The following is a 17,739-nucleotide window of genomic DNA, read 5'->3' on the forward strand; positions in this document are numbered from 1 at the left end:
CTACAAGATAACGCTCCGCTACATACCGCTGTTGCAACCAAACATGTTCTACAGAGTGTCTACATGTTCTCTTTGCCAGTTCGGTCACCAGATGTGTATTAAATCGAGTACATATGAGACGCCATAGGGCAATTCCAGTGACACCGAAAACCAGCATTAATCGTCCCCGTATTGACGAACCAAGTGTAAAAATCATGGAACCCTATCCCACAAACTGACATCCAGCAGCTGTACAACACAATTCATCCACGTTTGCATACTGGCTTTCAACATTCTGGCGGTTACACCGATTATTAATAGACCAATATTTCACATGGATTACTATGCCCTTACAATAATCTGTGATCTTGCACTATTAATTACTTAGCCGGCCGTAGTGGCCGAGCGGTTCTAGGCGCTTCAGTTCGGAACCGCGCGACTGCTACGGTCGCAGGTTCGAATCCTGCCTCGGGTATGGGTGTGTGTGATGTCCTTAGGTTAGTTAGGTTTAAGTAGTTCTAAGTTCTAGGGGACTGATGACCTCAACTGTTAAGTCCCATGGTGCTCAGAGCCATTTGAACTATTTTTTTGTTAATTACTTAAATATGTTACCGAGACAAATGTATTCCTGTAATTTCGTTACTCTACATTAATTATTGTTTGGTTTTGCAATTTTTCCGTCAGTGTAGTTAAGGATTTTTCACAGTTTGAACAAGCACCAAGTACCATCACTCAAGCCACACGAGTGTGATTATATTATGAACATTTCACTGAAATCACTCATTATATTGAGTTTAATACTTCGCACACTGGTTTATATTAACTGTTAGGCTCGGGGGGAAATCACTAAAGCTAATAAACGGAAAAAGCGAAGGCACATAGTCAGGTGGCCGGAAAAAAGAGGCCACTGTAAGTCCAAGAATTTTACTGAGATTTAGTCCAATAATGCCACGATTTAAAACAAAGACACTTTTCTGAACACATAAGCGAGATAAACGAGTAGATCCCTAGCAGTATTCAACGCTTAACGTTCGTAAAGCAACCTGAACTTAGATCGAAACAATGTTCCGTAGAACAGTGATACTCACTAGTCAGCAGCGGGTAGAAAAGTGTCTTACGAAACGGCCAGCGGTCGCCCGTTGAGGAGCCAAGCCTTCTTTTTAGCATGGTGGGGATGGTTTCCATTGCTGGAAGTAGCCAATAGCATGAACTAAAAGGGCAGGAAAGTTTTCAATTGACAACGAGCTACACTACTGATATCTTTGAAAATTCCTGGTGAAGTTGGGACTGCCTTAGCCTGAGGAAGCGAATTTTTTCTGAATACTACTAGCGAATTCTAATTCACTCATTCACATATCCACATTGAACCATCAGGTAGGGCGGTTCACAAAGAACAACTCAAGCACACACGTTATTCCAAAACGTTATCGTGGAAGTAGGGGCCAGGAGGTGCTGGTGAAATAACACACACTGCTAAAGATACCTCTTTATTTTAAAAGACTTTCTCAATAATAAATTTTTAAGTCTGGCATTTCTTTAAAAAAAAATTCAAAACAGTTTCAAATAGCTTGACAATTTTCATTATGGAAAGGAGATCACCAGGTAGACATTAACAACTTGCCAATAATGAGATTTTAACAGTAAAAAAACTCTTTTAAAAATAGCTCTATGTAAAGGATATTGCAAGGTTTGACGTTAACAATAAGAAGATTTTAAACTTGTTGTATCAATAAGGGAACTTTAAGTAGCTAGCTTGTACTAAGCAAAAATAGTTGTCTCTCGCTAGTTACATAACTTATATTTGTTACAAGATAAATGTGAATAAGCCAGCACACAAACCTTCACATTAAAGACAGTTCCCAAAAAAAATTTCCTTAGCTCGGTGAGGGAGTGACACGTGTAAAGGCGCCCAAATCACAGCAGGCGGAATAGTTACTGGTGGTCCACAGGGCCATAGCACATCAGCCCCAAAACTTCCATTACAAACCGCCACCTTCCCGAGTTACTCAAAACCAGAAGATGTGGCAAGGGCTGTGCCTGCACAGACTCCGAACCACAGAGATACACGACACCGACCCTAAATCACCCAATCGAGGTGTGAATGAAAGCGGCCCGACCAAGAAGCAATTAACACATTCTCGCGGACAGGTAAACGAAAACTGTGGTGGGACGACCCCAACAAAACACTGTTGAAGAAAAAAAATGGTTCAAATGGCCATGAGCACTATGCGACCTAACTTCTGAGGTCATCAGTCGCCTAGAACTTAGAACTACTTAAACCTAAGTAACCTAAGGACATCACACACATCCATGCCCGAGGCAGGATTCCAACCTGCGACCCTAGCAGTCGCGCAGTTCCGGACTGAGCGCCTAGAACCGCTAGACCACCGCGGCTGGCACTGGTGAAGAAACTCATACACTTCACTAGAACTTTAAAACCTTCTCTTATACATATACATATACGAACTCTGTTACATAAAAACAGTACTCAACTTCTCGCACTCCACCCCAGCGCCGGGGACACGTCGCACTTCCAAATGCTCGTCAGAGCCAACCGCTGCCAGTGGTTTCAACGGCCGATAAGAAGACATACGGTCCAACGCGCTGACCTCCTGCGCCACGGCTTCTAAGCTTCATAAGCCACGTACATGCGGGTACGGCAGAATTAGCCCCTGACAGTCAAGAGGTCGGCCAAAGCACGTCGAGGTTGACGACCCCCAACAGCAGGGCCCCGCTCGCGCCACCACCTCTCTCGGTCACAGCCCAGTACGTACCCCTTGATCGTCACGCGACCGTACACTTGCTCCACCTCCCTCCAGAGGGCGGTAGCGATCTAAACAGCGCGCCAAACCGAAAGCGCCACCGCAAACACTAGACGCGAAGCGAAAGCACTCCGCCTGGTGCGCTTTTCGAAGAGCCGGACACAACTACGGCTCAAAAGGCTCTGAGCACTACGGGACTTAACATCTGAGGTCATCAGTCCCCTAGAACTTAGAACTACTTAAACCTAACTAAACTAAGGACATCACACACATCCATGCTCGAGGCAGGATTCGAACCTGCGACCGTAGTGGTCGCTCGGTTCCAGACTGTAGCGCCTAGAACAGCACGGCCACTCCGGCCGGCTCACAACTACGGCTCACACACAAACAGTAACTACTCAAGGAAAAGAAGAAATGTATTTGCAACTACGAATAAGATTAGACTTCAGCTGCACAATTTTTCTGTGACATACAAAAATTTGTACCAGACCAGGAGCCGAACCTGGATTTCCCGCTTTTCGCGAGAGGCTGCCTTAACCGCTTCGGCTCTCCAACAGGCCTCCAGGAATGTCACTGCGTGTCCACGTCCTGTACTCGCACAGTTGCTATGATTCTCGCACAGGGAGCCAATTATTACTGTCACCCCTCTCTAGAGGAATGTAATACTATTTCATAGTGTCTTTGGTTTATGATATACTATGCAATGTCTTTTAGATATGAATGCATGTTGGAGGAACAGACACAACTACAATGTACAGCTGTATGAAATAGAAGACGAGGAGGAGGAGATTAGAGTTTAACGTCCCATCGACATCGAGGTCATTAGAGACGGAGCATAAGTTCGAATTGTGTCAATGATTGGTAAGGAAATCGGCCGTGCTCTTTCAATGGAACCATCCTAGCATTTATCTGGAGCGATTTAGGGAAATCTCGGAAAACCTAGATCTGTATGGCTGGTCTGAACAGTTGTCCTCTCAAATGCGTGTTCAGTGCGCGAACCACTGCGCCACCTCTCTCGGTATTAAATAGAAGAAATGTTTTGTGTTGGTCCGGGAAGCGTGCTCGGATAGCGAAAGTGGCAATTGGTCTTCGGCGGCGAAGCGCTGCGGGTGGACCTGTTTACGTTCTCGCTGCTGCGCGAGCCTCGCGGTTGTTCACTTTCTCAACAGTATTAAGGATGTTACGATCAAACGGTAGAATGTCCAACTCCTACCGTAAAACCACGCGGAAGTTCACATTTTCGAACAAATACGCACGACCAAAAGCAATCGCTTCTGAACAATTCTTACGTGACTGAGTGAAGATCCCCATCAAGATATTATCAGAATACAACTGTCCATTTTGGTAGTGTGGTGTTTGTCAAACTGACAAATGACACAGCTTGCGACAAGATCATAGTATGGATGAGTTTGGATGGCCACATCGGTCCAGTAATTGTTAAAAATGGCAGCCTGGGGCTATGCTCAGTCTTATCTCTGAATTTCCGTTCAATATGCCGGCAGCAGACGTGGTGGCAATACAGTGCCCTTAAGGAACAGTACATGGGCATGAAACTTCCTGGCAGATTAAAACTGTGTGCCCGACCGAGACTCGAACTCGGGACCTTTGCCTTTCGCGGGCAAGTGCTCTACCATCTGAGCTACCGAAGCACGACTCAAGCCCGGTCCTCACAGCTTTACTTCTGCCAGTATCTCGTCTCCTACCTTCCAAACTTTACAGAAGCTCTCCTGCGAACCTTGCAGAACTAGCACTCCTGAAAGATAGGATAATGCGGAGACATGGCTTAGCCACAGCCTGGGGGATGTTTCCAGAATGAGATTTTCACTCTGCAGCGGAGTGTGCGCTGATATGAAACTTCCTGGCAGATTAAAACTGTGTGTTTGGAAGGTAGGAGACGAGATACTGGCAGAAGTAAAGCTGTGAGGACCGGGCGTGAGTCGTGCTTCGGTAGCTCAGATGGTAGAGCACTTGCCCGCGAAAGGCAAAGGTCCCGAGTTCGAGTCTCGGTCGGCCACACAGTTTTAATCTGCCAGGAAGTTTCATATCAGCACACACTCCGCTGCGGAGTGAAAATCTCATTTTGGAGTACATTGGCATGCAGCAGAGAAACGGCCACACTTCACTACACATCAGTTTTAAACAGCATGTGCCAAATTCACATTGAGCTAAAGAAACATATCCCATCCTATCTTTCCATTGACGTCTGTTGGGCTATAGACATATGTGATCGGCAGCTAAAGATATGTTCTGGATGTGGTAAAGAAGGACACGTGTGAAATGAATGCCTCAATGCAGAATCACGCAGCTGAGGACACAACGACGCTTGACCCATTATGGCTGTGACCTTCCTACTACACACATACGCGATGCACTGAGACCCAGTCCCATCCAGCGACCCGATACCATCCAGAAAGTCAGTGAATGGTCAGGACCGTGTGAACCCTGCGAAAGACTTATCACAGAATACTTGTCCATACTCCTGTGGTGGGTACAATGTATAAAGTCAGCCCTATACCACGCACTGGTCCAATACGGCAAGGAATGAATACAGTGGCACCAAGACACAACAGAATTTTACTACACGATCCTCCAGCACCTTTTGGAGCATCTGCCATCCCCAGAACGTCAGGCCAAGATTCAATGTGTCAATGCTAAGATTTTGATCCTTACTTGGCGCCAACTGGACGTCATAGTTGTTTGAGAGACATGCCCAGATAGCATCAACAGAGAAACGCCCTCAATGCATCATGTCGTCACAGGTGTCAGACACTGTCGACAAGTATGGGAGAGGACGCCCTGTGGCAGTTTTTCGTCTGGTGGGTGTTCAGGAACAAAGAAACATCGTCGTTTATCCACGAAATGGGGCAGCCAGATCCGATCAACAGTGGTGCAAGAAGCGTCGTTGTCATCAGGATGTTCATGCTGGCGGCGTGAGAAAACCCGCTGTTGCAGTCTTCAGGGCTTTGCTGTGTTTCGGAGTCACACAGTAAATTCTTCTGTCTGTGGTGGGGAAGGATACTGGCAACAGTGCGTCCTCTTGGGAATAATCTGGTGTGTGTGTGACGGGTTTAGCTTGGAAGCACGATTCTGACCCTGCTGTGATGTCATCCTCCTCTTCTTGGTTCGTTTTGGTGACCTCTGTTTGTGGGGGATGTGGTCCTGAGTCCGTTGGCAAGATAGAGTTGTGACGTTCATGAATGAAAGCAGCTGTAGGAACTACCATGACATCGAGATCCAATTCACCTTCAAGTCTGTCAACATCTTCATCCAGCAGTGGGATCTCTGCGCGAGGAGCCTATGATTGTTGTAGATGGTCGACTTCGTCTGAGGCGGTTACTGCATGTTGTGAAAGATCTTGTGGAAGTTGCTGTGCAGGAGTGTGGATGGGATGGAGTCTCAGTGCTCTGCGTAAGTGTGTGGTAGGTATGTCATAGACGGAATAGAAGCATCGTCTATCGCCAGCTGCGTAATTCTGCATTGCGGCATTCGTTTCACTCATGCCCTTCTGTACCGCATCCAGAACAGGTCTTTGACTGCCCATCGTATATGGCTATGGCCCAGCGTCTGTCAATGAAAAGGTAGGATAGGACATGTTTCTTTACCTCAGTGTAGACTTGCCACATGCTGTCTGTTTGACGCTACTAACGATGGAGAGGTGTATTATGATAATGTCTTGATGGGGATCTTCAATTTGTCATGCAGAGTTGTTCGAAGGCAAGTGCTTTTGGCATGCTTATTCGTTCGAGAAGGTGAACTTCAAATCGGTTTTAGCGTAGGTGTTGGCCATTCTAGCGTTGATCGTGACACGCGCGAAAAGCGCTGTGAAAGTAAACAACCGTGAGACACACGCCCCAGCGAGGATGTAAACAGCTCCGTCCGCAACGCTTCACTGCCGACAGTCACTTTGGCTATCCGTACATGCCTTGATGGGGATCTTCACTTTGTCATGCGGAGTTGTTCGAAGGCAAGTGCTTTTGGCATGCATATTCGTTCGAGAAGGTGAACTTCAAATCGGTTTTAGCGTAGGTGTTGGCCATTCTAGCGTTGATCGTGACACGCGCGAATAGCGCTGTGAAAGTAAACAACCGTGAGACACACGCCCCAGCGAGGATGTAAACAGCTCCGTCCGCAACGCTTCACTGCCGACAGTCACTTTGGCTATCCTTACGTGCCTCCTGGACCGCCCTAAGCATTTATTCTGTTTTATAGCTGTAGATCGTAATTGTATTGTTCCTTAACACATGAATGCATGTCTAAAGGACACTGCAAACACATTTCTTGACCCCGAGGGGCCTCACAGTTCTTTCATGAGTTCGTGCGTAGCGAACACGAGGCCCCAAGCTACCGCAGCCCATTCTTCCTACCCTGCTTGAATTTCCTTCACCCTGCCCCTCCCTCCGTATCCTCGCTCCTTCCCCCTCGCTCCCTCCTTCCCCTCTCTCGGTGTTCTGATTTATATCGAGCTGCCTATCCACCTGGTTCAATCTATTGCTTGAAATATTGTTCCTTCTGCCTGTTCTCTTTCATCCTTTTTGTCGTTTAGGTCCCCACTTGAGGTTTGACCACCACTTCTGAATTTTCTGCTTTTAGTTTTTTTTTTTTTATTTTGTTTGTGGTTTTAGGGCGCAAAACTTCTATGGTCATTAGCGCCCATCTGCTTTTAGTGTGAGCCATTTGGGTGTGTGGCGCAGAATTTGAATACACATCGGATGTAGAAATACGCCTACCACCTTTCATTTTTGTCGCACAACTCGTTATTTATGTTGCGAATTCTTTTTCATCACTGTATTCCAGAATTCGAATCAAGAACTACTGCCAACACGAGTAACTTAACTGTAAATATACGTTCTTGTTAAGTCGTTAGATGATCAAAACCAATTGAAAAATCATTTAAACAAGATATCTGCATGGTGCGAGGTGTGAAGTTATCCACTTGAGAACGAAAGGGAATCGTGTAAATTTAAGTTACACGATAAGTCACAGAAATCTGATGGCTGCAAAGTCATTTAAATACTTAGGGATTACAATTACGAATAACTGAAATAGGTACGATCACATGGATAATGTTATGGGGAAAACAGAGCAAAGACTGCGATTTCTTGGCACAATAGATAGATTATGAAACATGTCTACTAAAGAAACGGCTTACACTACGCTGGCCCACCCTTTTCTGTATATTGCTGTGCGGCGGGATCTTATCATAAAATTTCAATCACCAGGTGTCTCCTTAGCTGTGCGGCGGGATCTTATCATAAAATTTCAATCACCAGGTGTCTCCTTAGCGGTTGAAAATATTTCGCTGGCGCCCACCTACATAGGGAGATACGATCGTCGCAATAAAATAAGAGAAATCAGAGCTAACACGGAAAGATTTAAATGTTTGTTTCTCAAGCGCGCCTTTCGAGAGTGGAACGTTGCAACACCCTTAGAAAAATTTATGAATGACTGTGCTGGAAAACCTCTACGTTATTTGATACGGAGACAGCTGAGTAAAACTGATTGTACTCAGACATTTCTCTCTTTACTTATTCTGATCAACACTAAACTGACACACAATATTTTTTTTTAGCGCAACGAAATGACTTTCAATAATCCCTACAAAAGACTGACCCTGACTAATAACCTATACCTTTCATGAATCACTTACCTCACAAAAATCTTCGTTACTCAAACTAATGCAATATAGCGAGCGCCAATACTGCCAGCTATATAAAAGATTCTAACTGCTGAAGGCACTAACTACTGATGGGGATAGTTAGCAAATGAAAGAGTTTTATGGAGAACAAACAACGTAGTTAACTTAATAGTGCTCAAAAGTCATTATATATATTATATCAGTTCATGACATCCAGTCTTACAAATTTCCTTTTTCTGACGGACACACGTCCAGATCGTCCGCTCTCAAAACTCTCGTCATCTCTCTCCCCACATCCACCACTGCTGGCGGCTCACCTCCAACTGCGCAATGCTACGCGCTGTTCACATCCAACTGCCCCACACTACAATAGCAAATATTCCAACAATGAAAACCAGCCACAGACTGCACACAGCACAGTCAGTGATTTTCATACAGAGGGCTACGTGGCGTTACCAACATAAAAGCCTAAACAGCCTACTTACAACGTTAAAGAAATAACTTGAAGGCGGTTCGATGAAACGTCTGCCAGACATTTAATTGTGAACTGCAGAGTAATAATATAGATGTGGGTGTATTTAGGTACAACGAGCCGTCAGAGACCGTGGGTCCGTTATAGCAATGCTCAGAAGTTATCGCTGAAATACTTCTGAAAGTTTATCGGTGGTGTTCTGGTTCACCCTGTACAAGACGCTGTTTCCGGCAGTAGATCATGCCAAGGAAGGAATGTTTGATCTCAAGTTACAGCCCCAACTTACCTGAGAGTTTTATGAATGTTCCAATTATAGTGTTCTTGTAACTATGCTGTTACGAAATTCATCATGGTGGTTCTTGTGGTGTTTATTTTGTTTTCTGCCCACTCGTCTACTCGTAATATTGGGTGCCTAGGAAGCCTGCTTTCTCGGATCGCTAAATTCAAGCAAATAGTATTAATAAACTAAATGACAATAGGCAACGGCCTTGCCGCAGTGGATACTCCGGTTCCCGTCAGATCACCGAAGTTAAGCGCTGTCGGGCGTGGCCGGCACTTGGATGGGTGACCATCCTGGCCGCCATGCGCTGTTGCCATTTTTCGGGGTGCACTCAGCCTCGCGATGCAATTGAGGGAGCTACCGAGTAGTAGCGGCTTCGGTCAAGAATATCATCTTACGACCGGAGAGCGGTGTGCTGACCCCACGACCCTCCTATCCGCATTCTCCACCGAGGATGGCACGGCGGTCGGATGGTCCCGGTAGGCCACTTGTGGCCTGAAGGTGGAGTGCGTATTCACAAAGGTGTTTTGCAAGCAAATGGCGACATGCAAATAATCAGTGTCCTTCATTATACACAATTTCAATACAAGCAAAACAACACAGTTCATAACTCACTGCTGCAGCATTCGTAAGACGGTTCGTCTTCAACTCGGGCTGTGGACAGGCGGAGCGGCGCTTATATTCTCTTCGCCGAGAGGCCGCTGCTGTCTCGGTGTCGTCCTAGAGAGGGGTCGATCAGCGTACTATTGGCTGACGTCGTCTCATAGCCCTCTCTGCTCTTCCGTTCTTGGCCCTCGTGACAGCATTTGACGTTACGCATGAACAGTTTAGTCTGTAATGACTCTAACGCCTGCGACATGTGATACTAAGAGCCGTACGTAATATGATAAACATTTCACTGCGCGGCCACTCCCGCCGGAGGTTCGAGTCCTCCCTCGGGTATGGGTGTGTGTGCTGTTCTTAGCATAAGTTACTTTAAGTAGTGTGTAACTCTAGGGACCGATGACCTCAGCAGTTTGGTCCCTTAGGAATTCACACACATTTGAACATTTAATCATTTCATTTATATTCTTCTACGTGTAATACTAAAATTGCAGCACTAATTGTGTGAGCATTCAGCTCGCACAGTTATCAACGTAAGCGACTAGAAATACGTCTGTGTCTCATTAATGTACTTCGTAAAGTGCTGACCACGTGATTTTATAATTCTTATAACATATTGTCATGGAAAAGATGTGGAGTATAGATTACGTGCTGCCCATGTAGCATTTGGACGTCTTAAACGTTATAAGGGTCAGTACAAGAAAAATCTGAAAAACTTGAACATCGATCAGAGTAACTGGTCCAAAATAGCAGAAAATCGAAGTCGCTGACGCTCAGTTACCTCAAATGCCAATTCAAAATTTTGAGTTGGAACGTCGAAGAATGGAGAATGACAAACGCCGGAGACGTAAACTCCTCCAGGCTCAGCCACGTCCTCCACCTTCCGTCAGCTGTAATGTATGTGGCCGCCTGATCCACACTAGGATTGGATTGCTAAGCCATCAACGACACTTCAAAGCCTGAACCGTGACAAAGGAAATCTCAGGAGAGACATGAAAACTCGGATACGAGTATCAACCGACGAATACTAAAATTGCGGCACTAATTGTGTGAGCCTTCAGCTCGCTCAGTTATCAACATATGCGACTAGAAATACGTCTGTGTCTCATTAATGTACTTCGTAAAGTGCTGACCACGTGATTTTATAATTCTTATGACGTATTCTCATTGATGCTTCCAGTATGACCATGATTTTAATTCCAGTGGATTATAAAGAAGGAAGTGCTCATTTTATCTCGCATGATCTTAGCGACAGAGCACCGCCTTTCCGTATTTACAACGTTCCTATACCCATTTCCTTGCAGTTTTTCTGTTTCAACACCGAATTAGTGATTCTTATGTGAATGCATTTCAGATAACCGTAAAGTATACAATTTCAGCACTGGGAGGCAGCCATTACAGAGCAGAGGTGCAGATGAATCCGTCGCACAGTTTTTGTGTCTAAATTAACAAGACTTCAACTTGTGTTGTTATAGTGTCTACATGTCTCGCTCAGTTTCAGCTTGCTTGGGCCTCACCTTTGGTCACGTTAGTCTACTTACTGTAATTGGAGGGAATTATGCCAAGAAGTGTGGTTTTGGAGAGCCAGTGTACGTGGTTAAGAGACATACAGCACTTACGCACGATCGTTTCAGTGGCCGTATTATTTATTTATTTATTTATTTAACCTGATCAGACTAGGGCCATCAGGCCCTCTCTTACATCGGACCAGTGTTTCACACATGCAGCATTTCACACATCAGAGTTACATCATGACAATAGTTTAAATAAGAAAATTAGATTACTCTAGTGACAATATGAATAAAGAGTAATGACTAAGACTTAATAAAATAAATGCTGGCAGTATTTTACAACAGGTGCTATACATACAAATTATGATAAAAGCAATAATAATAACAGTAAAAAAATCAAATAATAATGATAAACATAAGAAAAATTGGCAATAGTAATGAAGATATGTGCAGATGTACATTAATATCTTGGTGTGTAAAGTAGATGTTGGCTAGTATAGCGAGTTTTGGGGAAGGGAGATTTAAGGAGGGGGAAAGAGGGAAGTAATGAGGTGAAGTACATTCACGTACAGAGGAAGGCATTACTGTTGCTTAAGTAGATACGTCATTGACTGTTTTTTGAAACCGGACATGTTTTTAAGTTCTCTAACATAACAAGCGAGGTTATTCCAGAGTCTGGTTCCCGCTACTATAAAGGACTTGGAGAAGGTGACTGAGTGATGCAGTGGAACAGAGAGGATTTTATTATGATAGGAACGTGTGTTTCTGTCATATTGTAGTAGAGAACAGTACACTTGCAGCTTTCAGTATGTAGATATCGATGTAAAGAGTTTCACTATCCATAGGAAGAGTTTCACTGTGACGGCAGCCGGAATCGAAGTTACTGGGTTACAAAGAGAGGAGACCTAAGACAGCAAATTCGAGGAAGGTGCGCGCGTGGAAACCCGGTGTCGGACTTTGGTTTTGCGGCTGTGGCGTTCGCTGAAGTCGTTCACTGCTCCGCCGCTGACCTTGGCGCTCTCTGCGGGCCACAAGTCTGCCGCCACTTCTCTGCATTTACATTTTTCCGCTACGAGAATTACACGCCAGTTTAATGTGTCTTTATCTTTTCAGTTGACCTTATCTACCTTGGCAACAAAGATACGCCAGAGGTATATCAATAAGTTATTTTAACGTCTGTTAACTGATAATTATCTTCACTACCGTACCATCAGAAAGAAAGAAAGGAACGAGAGAGAATTATATCTGTTGGGTTCTGGCGCCGACTTGTAAATGCTGTTCAATTGTGGTACTTGTCCTGTTCCCAGGCGGTCTGGAATATTCATTCTACAGAAATGCACCTCTTTTATACGGGGTGTAACCAAAAAGGTACGGCCACTCTTTTAGGAGCTATTCCTCACAAACATAAGACGGCCATTCTTAAATTAATGCCTCCCATTGATTTTCATGGAAACTACACTTAGGTGAGAAAAGTCATAAGGGGACTTCCCTATATCGTGTCGGACCTCATTTCGCCCAAAGTACACTACTGGCCATTAAAATTGCTACATCAAGAAGAAATGCAGATGATAAATGGGTATTCATTGGACAAATCTATTATACTAGAATCGACATGTGATTACATTTTCACACAACTTGGGTGCATAGATCCTGAGAAATCAGTACCCAGAACAACCACATCTGGCCGTAATAACGGCCTTGATACGCCTGGGCGTTGAGTGAAACAAAGCTTGGAAGGCGTGTACAGGTACAGCTGCCCATGCAGCTTCAACACGATACCACAGTGTCACCAAGAGTATTGACTGGTGTATTGTGACGAGCCAGTTGCTCGGCCACCATTGTCCAGACGCCTTCAATTCGTGAGAGATCTGGAGAATATGCTGGCCAGGGCAGCAGTCGAACATTTTCTGTATCCAGAAAGGCCCGAACAGGACCTGCAACATGCGGTCGTACATTATCCTGCTGAAATGTAGGGTTTCGCAGGGATCGAATGAAGGGTAGAGCCACGGGTCGTAACACATCTGAAATGTAACGTCCACTGTTCAAAGTTCTGTCAACGCGAACAAGAGGTGACCGAGACGCGTAACCAAGGGCACCCTATACCATCACGCCGGGTGATACGCCAGTATGGCGATGACGAGTACACGCTTCCAATGTGCGTTCACCGCGATGTCGCCAAACACGGATGCGACCATCATGATGCTGTAAACAGAACCTGCATTCATCCGAAAAAATGACGTTTTGCCATTCGCGCACCTAGGTTCGTCGTTGAGTACACCATCGCAGGCGCTCCTGTCTGTGATGCAGCGGCAAGGCTAACCGCAGCCACGGTCTCCGAGCTGATAGTCCGCGCTGCTGCTGCAAACCTCGTCGAACTGTTCGTGCAGATGGTTGTTGTCTTGCAAACGTCCCCATCTGTTGACTCAGGGATCGAGACGTGACTGCACGATCCGTTACAGCCATTCGGATAAGATGCCTGTCATCTCGACCGCTAGTGATACGAGGCCGTTGGGATCCAGCACGGCATTCTGTGTTACCCTCCTGAACGCACCTATTCCATATTCTGCTAACAGTCATTGGATCTCGACCAACACGAGGAGCAATGTCGCGATACGATAAACCGCAATCGCAATAGGCTACAATCCGACCTTTATCAAAGTCGGTAACGTGATGGTACGCATTTCTCCTCCTCACACGTGGCATCACAACAACGTTTCACCAGGCAATGTCGGTCAACTGCTGTTTGTGTATGAGAATTCGTTTGGGAACTTCCCTCATGTCAGCACGTTGTAGGTGTCGCCACCGGCGCCAACCTTGTGTGAATGCTCTGAAAAGCTAATCATTTGCATATCACAGCATCTTCTTCCTGTCGGTTAAATTTCGCGTCTGTAACACGTCATCTTCGAGGTGTAGCAATTTTAATGGCCAGTAGTGTAATACAGCAACTCGACGTCGCATGGACTCAGCAAGTTATTGGAAGTACACTGGAGGAATACTGAACAATGCTGCTTCTACAGCCGTCCATAACTGCGAAAGTGCTGCCGGTGCAGTATTTTGTGCAAGAACTGACCTCCTGATTATGTCTCATAAATATTCGGAGGAAGTCGTGTCGAACGATCTGAATGGCCAAATTATTCACTCGAATTGTTCAGAATGTTCTTAAAACCAATCGCGGACGATTGTGACCCTGTGACATGGAGCACTGTCTATAAAAGTTCCATCGTTATTTGGGAGTATGAAATCTATGAATGGTTCCAAATGGTCTCCATGCAGCCGAACATAAACATTTCCAGACAATGATCGGTGGAATTGGGCCATAGGACACAGTCCATTCCATGTAAAGACAACCCATACCATTGTGGAGCAACTATTAGCTTGCGCAGTGCCTTGTTGACAACTTGGATCCATGGATTCGTGAGGCGCCGCACCAACTGAAATCGGGTCTCATCTGACCAGTCCACGGTTTTCAAGTCGTGTGGGAACCAACCGATGTGGTGACGAGCCCAGGAGAGGCGCTGCAGGCGATGTCGTTCTGTTAGCAAAGGCACTCGCCATATATCGCCGAACTGTCCTCACGGATACGTTCGCCGTGTGTCTCACATTTATGTGTGTGGTTATTTCAAGTCAAGTTGCTTGTCTCTTAGCACTGAGAACTCTACGCAAATACCGCTGCTCTCAGTCGTAAAGTGAAGGCTGTCGGCCACTGCGTTGTCCTTGCTGAGACGTAATGTCTGAATTGTTGTATTCTCGGCACAGTCTTGACAGTATGGATCTCGAAATGAATTCCCTATCGATTTCCGAAATGGAACGTCCCATGCATCTAGTTCCAAATACATTTCGCGTTCAAAGTCTCTTAAGTACCGTCTTGCGGCCATAATCACATCTACATCTACATCTACATGGATACTCTGCAAATCACATTTAAGTGAATGACAGAAGGTTCATCGAACCACCTTCACAATACTCTATTATTCCAATCTCGTATAGCGCGCGGAAAGAATGAACATCTATATCTTTCCGTACGAGCGCTGATTTCCCTTATTTTATCGTGGTGATCGTTCCTCCCTATGAAGGTCGGTGTCAACAAAATATTTTCGCATTTGGAGGAGAAAGTTGGTGATTGGCATTTTGTGAGAAGATTCCGTCGCAACGAAAAACACCTTTCTTTTAATGATTTACAGAGAAAATCTTGTATCATTTCTGTGACCCCCCCCCCCCCATATTTCGCGATAATACAAAACGTGGTGCTTTACTTTGAACTTTTTGATGTACTCCGTCAGTTCTATCTGGTAAGGATCCTACACCGCGCAGCAGTATTCTAAAAGACGGACAAACGTAGTGTAGGCAGTCTCCTTAGTAGGTCTGTTACATTTTCGAAGTGTACTGCCAATAAAACGCAGCCTTTGGTTAACCTTCCCAATTTAAGTTGTTGGTAATTGTAATACCCAGGTATTTAGTTGAATTTACGGCTTTTAGATTAGACTGATTTATCGTGTAATCGAACTTCAACGAGTTCCTTTTAGCACTCATGTGGATGACCTCACACTTTTCGTAATTTAGGGTCAACTGCCACTTTTCGCACCATTCAGATATTTTTTTCTAAATCGTTTTGCAGTTTGTTTTGATCTTCCGATGACTTTATTAGTCGATAAACGACAGCGTCATCTCCAAACAACCGAAGACGGCTGCTTAGATTGCCTCCCAAATCGTTTATATAGATAAGGAACAGCGAAGGGCCTATAACACTACCTTGGGGAGCGCCTAAAATCACTTCTGTTTTACTCGATGACTTTCCGTCGATTACTACGAACTGTGACCTCTCTGACAGGAAATCGCAAATCCAGTCACATAACTGAGACGATATTCCATAAGCACGCAGTTTCACTACGAGCCGTGTCAAAAGCCTTCCGGAAATCCAGGAATACGGAATCGATCTTAAATCTCTTGTCAATAGCACTCAGCACTTCATGTGAATAAAGAGCTAGTTGTGTTTCACAGGAACGATGTTTTCTAAAACCCATGCTGACTGTGTGTCAAAAGACCGTTTCTTTCAAGGTAATTCATACTGTTCGAACACAATATATGTTCTAAAATCCTGCTGCATATCGACGTTAACGATATGGGCCTGTAATTTAGTGGATTACTCCTACTACCTTTTTTGAATATTGGTGTGACCTGTGCAACTTTCCAGTCTTTGGGTACGAACGGTTGGGAGCGAACGGTTGTATATGATTGTTGAGTATGGAGCTAATGCATCAGCATACTCGGAAAGGAACCTGATTGGTATACAGTCTGGACCAGAAGACTTGCTTTTATTAAGTGATTTGAGTTGCTTCACTACTCCAAGGATATTTACTTCTACGTTTCTCATGTTGACAGCTGTTCTCGATTCTAATTCTGGAATATTTGCTTGGTCTTCTTTTGTGAAGGCATTTCGGAAGGCTGTGTTTAGTAACTCTGCTTTGGCAGCACTGTCTTCGATAGTATCTCAATTGTTATCGCGCAGAGAAGGCATTGATTGTTTCTTGCCGCTAACATACTTCACACACGACCATAATCTCTGGATTTTCTGCCAGGTTTCGAGACAAAGTTTCGTTGTGGAAACTGTTAAAGGCGTCTCGCATTAGACTCCGCGCTAAATTTCGAGCTTCTGTAAAGGATCGCCAATCTAGGGGATTTTGCGTTTGTTTAAATTTGGCATGTTTGTTTCGTTGTTTCTGCAACAGTGTTCAAACCCGTTTTGTGTACCAAGGAGGATCAGCTCCGTCGTTTGTTAGTTTATTTGGTATAAATATCTCAATTGCTGCCGATACTATTTCTTTGAATTTATGCCACATCTAGTCTACACTTATATTATTAATTTGGAATCACGCCAGAGATCTTTTCACATGAGTCACTTGAATACGAATGACAACTCTGACAAGGCACTGTCATCTTATACCTTGTGTACGCGATACTGAGGTCATCTGTATAAGTGCATATCACTATCCCATGACTTTCGTCACTTCAGTGTAAAACAGATGCAGAAAGCACAGTAAGACAGTTAAATAGAGGAAGATTTCAGTTGTCATTTTGCTACATTTTCACTGCTATTTGTTATGCACGTTTGCGAGCGAAGAACAAGAGCCTGCATGTAGCGTTCGTAAAAACCTGAATCAGATGAGGATAGCCACTGTCTTACTGACATGACGATAGCATCCGAATCCCGAAAATTTCTGCCACTCAATACTTCGTTTATAAGCTCAAAGAGACTGAGATATGAAGGTACTAGCCCAGAGGTGTATAGTAGGCGATGTTGGACAGTCCATTCAAATTTGGAACTCACTTCCATGCCGGCAAATCAGTTGTGGCATCTGGCTCAATCGCATTGCAAGAGGTAGTTTTCCTTCTTCTACGGCTGAGCTCTGGAAGTACACTGTGAGCGGACTATTTGGATGGGATTCGGTTAATGAAAAGGGGACATACAATTCAAGGTTTATTTCCCCAAAACAATTAAT

The 17,739-nt window shown here is 44.7% G+C and overlaps 1 pseudogene; it reads left to right on the forward strand.

Annotated features, from left to right (window-relative positions):
- The first annotated feature begins 9,326 nt into the window (after nucleotides 1-9,326).
- Nucleotides 9,327-9,444, forward strand: LOC124546053 (annotated as a pseudogene).
- Nucleotides 9,445-17,739: the final 8,295 nt, after the last annotated feature.

This window comes from Schistocerca americana, chromosome 8 (genome assembly GCF_021461395.2).
Source record: "Schistocerca americana isolate TAMUIC-IGC-003095 chromosome 8, iqSchAmer2.1, whole genome shotgun sequence".
NCBI classification, from domain to species: domain Eukaryota; kingdom Metazoa; phylum Arthropoda; class Insecta; order Orthoptera; family Acrididae; genus Schistocerca; species Schistocerca americana.